The sequence below is a fragment of the Dermacentor andersoni genome, chromosome 8 (genome assembly GCF_023375885.2).
Source record: "Dermacentor andersoni chromosome 8, qqDerAnde1_hic_scaffold, whole genome shotgun sequence".
In the NCBI taxonomy this organism is placed as follows: domain Eukaryota; kingdom Metazoa; phylum Arthropoda; class Arachnida; order Ixodida; family Ixodidae; genus Dermacentor; species Dermacentor andersoni.
This window is the reverse complement of record NC_092821.1, coordinates 45297666-45304809: the sequence shown is the minus strand read 5'-3', so window position 1 is coordinate 45304809 and position 7144 is coordinate 45297666.

Below are 7144 nucleotides of genomic sequence, written 5' to 3'. Positions count from 1 at the left end.
CTCCTCATTACATGCCCGTGCCCATTTCTTTTTCTTGATTTCAACTGAGACGTCAATAACTCGCAATTGTTCCCTCACCCAATCTGCTCTCTTCTTATCCCACTTAACGTTACACCCATCATTCTTCTTTCCATAGCTCGTTCCGTCAACCTCCATTTAAGTAGAACCGTTTTCGGAAGCCTCCAGGTTTATGCCCCGTAGGTGAGTACTGGTAAAACACAGCTGTTATACACTCTTCTCTTGAGGGATATTGGCAACCTGCTGTTCATGATCTGAGATTGCCTGCCAAATGGACCCCAGCCCATTGTTATTCTGATTGTTTCAGTTTCATGATCCGGATCCATGCTCACTACTTGCCCTAAGTAAATGTGTTCCCTAATCACTTCCAGTGCCTCGCTACCTACCGTAAACTGCGGTTCTCTTCCGATACTGTTAAATATTACTTTAGTTTTCTGCAGCTTAATTTTTATACCCACCCTTCTACTTTGCCTGTCCAGGCCGGTGAGCACGCATTGAAATCGGTCCCCTGAGTTGCTAAGCAAGGCAATATCATCAGCAAATCACAGGTTACTAAAGTATTCTCCATTAACTCTTATCCCAAATTCTTCCCAATCTCGGTCTCTGAATTGGAGAGATCGTATCTGTCTGACGCCGTTCTTTATGGGGATTTTGTTCCTTTCTTCATGGAGGACTACGGTGGCTGTGGAGTCTCTATAGATATCTTTCAGTATTTTTACATGCGGCTCGTCTACACCCTGATTTCGTAATGCCTCCATGACTGCTGAGATTTCGATTGAATCAAATGCTCTCTCGTAATCAATTAAAGCTATATATAAGGATTGGTTATATTCTCTATCACCTTATTGATAGTGTGAATATGGTCTATTGTTCAGTAGCCTTTATGAAACCCTACCTGGTCCCTTGGTTGACAGAAGTCTCAGGTGTTCCTGATTCTATTTGCGATTATGTTAGTCAATACTTTGTAGGCAACGGACAGTAAGCTGATCGGTCTATAATTTTTCAAGTCTTTGGCGTCCCCTTTCTTATGAATTAAGATTCTGTTGGCGTTCTTCCAAGATGCCGGTACGCTCGAGGTTATGAGGCATTGCGTATAGAAGGTGACCAGTTTTCCTAGAACATTACCTGATCTTCCCCAGGCGCCTTCAGCCTTTCCATAGCTCCGAAGGCTTTCTTTACTTCTTCCGACGTTACTTGTGGGATGTGAAATTCCTATAGACTATCCCCTCTTCCATTATCGTCGTGGAGGCCACTGCTGTTGTAGAAATCTCTATCGAACACCTCAGCCACATGAATTATATCGGCCATATTAGTATTGTTAGTGCCGGCTGGGTATCTTAGCGCATACATCTGATTCTTGCCTATTCATAGTTTCTCTTTCACTGCTTTTAGGCTTCCTCCGTTCATGAGAGCATGCTGAATTCTATCCATATTTTTCTTCCTTGTGTCAGCTATCTTACGCTTGTTGATTAACTTGGGAAGTTCTGCCACTTCTGTACTGGCTGCAGAGTTAGAGGCTTTCATACATTGGTGTTTCTGAATCAGATACTTCGTATCCTGCGAGAGCTTAACCGTATCCTGTCTAACGAAGTTACAACCGACTTCTATTGCACACTCCTTACTTAATGATGCTGATAAGATTGTCCTTCATTGCTTGAACACTATGGTCCTCTTCCTGAGTTAAAGCCGAATACCTGTTTAGCTTGATCGAAAATTCCTCTATTTTTCCTCTTACCGCTTATTCATTGACCGGCTTCTTATGTACAAGTTTCTTCCGTTAGCTCCTAAAGTCTAGGCCAATTCGAGATCTTACCACCCTATGGTCATTGCAGCGCACCTTGCAGAGCGCATGCACATGTTGTATGATGCCAGGGTTAGCGCAGAGTATGAAGTCTATTTCATTTCTAGTCTCGCCATTCGGTCTCCTCCAGGTCTACTTTCGGTGTTCCCGCTTGCGGAAGAAGGTATTCATTATTCGCAAATTATTGCGTTCTGCAAACCCTACTAATAGCTCTCCCTTGCTATTCCTATGACCTATGCCATATTCCCCAATGACTTGTCTCCAGCCTGCTTCTCGCCTACCCTGGCATTGAAGTCGCCAATCAGTATAGTGTGTTTTGTTTTAAATTGACCCATGGCCGCTTCCACGTCTTGATATAAGTTTTCGACTTGCTGCTCTTGTCGACTTGCTGATGTAGGCGCGCTGACCTGTACGACCTTCAATTAGTACCTCGTAATAAGTTTCACAAAAAGACATGCAACCCTCTCGCTAATACTGTAGCGTTCCTGTGTGTTAACACCTATATTCTTATTAATCAGGCATCCGACTCCAAGTTCTCGTCTCTCCGCTAAGCCCCCGTAGAACAGGACTGCCTGCTTTTAAGCACTGCATATGCTTCATTTGTCCTCCTAACCTCACTGAGCCCTATTATATCCCATTTAATGCCCGCTAGTTCCTCTAATAGCACTTCTAGACTAGCCTCACTAGATAATGTTCTAGCGTTTATAGTTACCAAGTTCAGATTCCAATGGGGACCTGTCCGGATCCAGATATTTATAGCACCCTCTGCTGCGTTACACGTCTGACCACCGCCGTGGCCAGTTGCTTCGTAGCTGCTAGGGACTGAAGGCCGGGGTTTGATTGTTGTATTCGTATAGGAGGTTGTGGCCGATTACGGCATCAGGGGGGCGAATCCTACTCTGGTGAGGGAATGCATTACCGGTTCTGTTCAATCGGATCAGGCCGCCCTCCAGGCCTGTTTCAAAAAATTAGGTGTATGTTTTTTCACACAGTTCTCATTTTTTCCGCAGAGCCAGGCTTAGAACTCGCTCAATACCAGTTGTATGCTGCACACTACAGCAGCCAATACTAAGGACAAAACAAGGTTTGCTCCAAGCAAAGTTCCATATCAATGCATGCAAGCATTACAAAAAAGCAACAGGTATGCAATACCCGTTACATCATCTTGTTTACAAAGAATAATTGAACAAATAAATAAATTCTGACCAAGCAAGAAAAATATATTGGTTACGTGCAGGATGTAAGTTTACACTGTGAGATCTGACTGCTTATTTTTTTACGGAACTCATTAAATTACATAAAATACCATCTGCAACATTATCACCCCTCCAAAAGAACCCCTTTATGTCAAGCCGTAAAAAAAGTGTAGATTCCTCAAGGTTTTAAGGGCTTTGCCGAAGTTTTTAAGGGCCTGCGAATTGTGCGACTGCCTTTGACTGTTGTTGCGCGTAGCACCGCGTTACTGTGTGAATTGTTCTCGTCCTTTTTTTCTCTTCTTTCTTCTTTTATTCCCTTTATCCCTTTCCCCAGCACAAGGTAGCCTGCAGGTATTTACACTGGCTAACCTCCCCTGTCTTGGTTTCACTTTTGCCTCTTTCTCTCTCTCTCTCTCTCAGAAGAACTGGAAACTTCAAAACTGCGAAGAAAAGTTGCGTAAATATCTTGTTAACAAGTTCGGTACGGTGCAAAATATTTTGAGATGGGCGCTTCTATGCAGGATGCGCATAGTTTCTCGTTTGCAGGAATTTTACCGAGTTTGCTCGGCGGCAGTCAGTGCATGGAGATAGAATGGAACGCGCAAAAACAGCAGTGAAAAAAATATGTGTCCAGAACTCCGCGCGACACACTGCTTCCGTGTTTAAAGTACAGGAGGCTGCGCAAAGAAGCGAGCCAGTACCGCGTATTACTATCAACGTAACGTCGAAACTTAGCAATACCGTTCCTGTGCGTGTATCTGCACACTTTCCTGCAGCTGCTTCACAAGCCTTTCTCGGGAGCGTCAAGAGTGTGCCTCCTCTTTCCGGTTTTACCTTTCTATTTTCCGTCGAATGCGAACTGGGCACATATGGCGCTTTCTTGCACCTGCACAGTCCCTCAGTCAAATGCGTTAAAATACAACAAATAAGATGACAAGGATTTGATTTCTTAAGCTATATTTTGTTCCTTTCGTATGGTATAAATTTCTGATGACGAACAGAGATCGAGCGAATTGTTAGATTTAGCGCTTTTATGCGCGAGTGGCCACTGTGCTCATGGGGTGAAAATTTACAAGCAGAGACATTCTAGAGGGTCGCGTGCAAGAGAGTTCATACGGCTGGTAGTTGATGAATCTGCAATGCTATTCTCGATAAAGTCGGTCCTGATAATCATCTGGCCATTCTCCGTTTATTAGGGGAATGGCCACGAAGTACCGTGGTGAGGCTGTTTACCGCAGGCGCTTCACTGGCGCTATTAAGGCTATTTAAGCTTTACGGTCTAAAGGCGCCACTTTATTCATAGAGACAGGAGCAACGGCATTCGTTGCAAAAAGGAGGTAGGTACGTGTTCTAGGGTCCGTAGTGAGGCAGCATAGTGTCAATGTACAGTTTATCTGTGTGTGCGAAGCCACAGCGATACACTGCGAATAAGAGCGTGGAGCCTAGCGACGCAATTCATCGTTCGTCATCGCTTGCCCATTGAACGTGCTTCTGGGCGCATGTACACAGTATACGAGTGGGTTGTGCACACCAATGTGCTCGCCGATTACCTCCGCTGGAGCTAACAGCGATACCAGAAGGATGTCGTAATGACATCACAGCAATCGCATTTTGGCAGGTGAGGGCTCTTGTGTGCAGTTATGGAATGAGACTTTGAATAGAAGAAGGTGTTGCAACTGTTTAGTTCGCAGTGCTTGTGATGAAGACATGCCATCGTACTGGGTCTAGAAAAGCGAGCGATTCTGGGCGCTGACCATGTTTTCAACACCGCGGATCCGATACATCACCGATCACGGAACAGCCTTTGCAAACGACAGCTACGATATGTTGTCGTCGGTGAACACTATGCACTCCTCAGCATCATCGCCCACCACCCCGCATCTAAGCCTTGCAAGCAGCAGTAGTAACGTGCTGATAATAATTTGCTGTGCGCTACGTCGCCACAATGCAGGCAATGGAACCGTGTTTTGCGGCCATCACAACCCGAGAGGATATATGCATAAGCCAGAGACAGCCGACGCTTCCTTTTTGATAGTGGTGCTCAAGACATATCAATGATAGTACGTTGTGCTTGTTTTATTTCGGCTGTCTCGTTATGTTTTGAAGCTGAGTACCAGGTCACCATTGCGGAAGAATAAGTTGGGCTCTCCACGCTTCTTGTTTGCCTTCCGGGTGTTCCACTATGTCTTGGACACGACCTTTTTGAAGGCGTTGTTGACTATGACCTTGCATTATTGATCAAGCACTTTGTGAACACATTGAATTGGTTTTCCTACCACCACCTTAATACGACTATAGAGTCAAAATTTAGGTGCAATCCGTGTCATCAGAAAAACAAGCCAGCACAAGTGAATTTGAAGGGCACAAGACTTGGAGGTCCGGGAAAGCAAAATTGCACACTTCTGTTACTTTTTCCATTAATGGTTAGTGACAAGGTGCAGGATGCAGGCAATGAAGTGTGGTGCCTCCTCTTGACCCTCCAGGAAGTTGTTGAACTTGTAATGGCCTCTGCTATTTCTGATGATCAATTGTCATATCTGAGCCTTCTGATCAGTGATTATCTTTACAATAGGACAAGGTTGTTTCCTACAGTTTCACTCCACCCAAAGCACCATTATTTGTCTCATTACCCTGAGCTAACTAGGCAGTTTGGACCACTTGTGAAGGTGTGGTCCCTTCGAGTTGAAAGCAAACACAGCTACTTCAAGCGATGCATCACCGCATCTGGTAACTTCATCAACGTCAGAAGATCACTAGCACAGAAGCACCAGCTGTTCCAGTCCTATTTGCTAAAGGATGGCCTTTATGGTCCCTCTGTGCAGTTCAGTGACCTAAGTCCTGCCTCGCAGATTTTCAGCTGGGAAAGAAGTTCGCGCAGCACCATCCGAAGCAGCTTGAAATGTGATCTTCAAGCCCTTTTGAGTGCTACATCAGTGACTGTGTTTGGCACACCTTACAAGCCAGGCTGTTACCTCGCGCTTGGTGGAGACCAGTATAACCTCAACTTTGGCGAGCTGCTGCAAATAGTCGTCGAACGTGGCCATGAAGGAGCTCCATTATTTCTTGTGAGGAAAACTGCATCTACCTTTCTTCCAGATTTTAGGCTGTACAAGTTGATAGAGATGGATGGGGAACTACTTCTCTTGCCTGCCACACAGCTGAAGGACATGCATGCGTATGCACCATACAAACTCCACAGTTGCCTTGTCATCAGGCTTCAGACCTCCCATTTGTATGAGGACTATCAAGGTATGAGATAATTGTGCAAAAAAGCGTCGGTAGCAATCTTTATCAAACTTTCCTCCAGATTTGTTTAAATGGATCTAGGAATTGCAGGTTGAATGCGAAAACCATAGCACCTGCTGTTTCTTGAGTCGCTGAAGAAGTAACTTTTCACACGGTCTCTATATATGCACAGCATAAATGTCAAATTAAAATTTGCTAATTAAAAATATAAGGAAACCAGTAACTGGGGCAATGCTGTATTAAAGTATTGTACGACACAGATATTATCTTATCATGCACATTAACAGCAAGCTCCAGATTAAGGAGGAAGCAATTTAATTAGGAATAGTAATAGAAATCATGGGTGAGCTTCGTTAACATCATAAAAAATATGAACGTGATTGTATACTAAAGACCGCTCTACAAGCAATGTAAAGGAAAAGGATTGATGCAACCTTAAAAGCAAAAAGATTATGCTCTGGACCCGGAAACAAAGTAGAGTCAACAATACTCTAGTTGAAGTGAAACGGTAGAAGTGAACTTGGTTGGGAAGGTAATGTGATGGCAGACAGCGGGCAGACAGCTGGCAGAACATCAGATTAAGAGAGTGTCTTCCGAAGGAAGGGAAGCAAAGTCGACGAAGGCTGAAGATTAGGTGGAAAGATTAGAGTAGAAAATTCACAAGAATGGGCACACATAGTGCGGACTAGGGAAGGAGGGAATGGAATAGGATAGGTGGTCGTCCTGCAGTGAACTCAGACAGGCTGATGATGATGAAAGTTCATTTGGGGGAAGGGGAAAGGGGGGGCAGGACATTTACACATTTCCTCTGGATCTGCATCTGGTGAAGATGGTGAATATAATCGACATGGGTGGCATTGCATGTAAGAATATCTTAGTATGT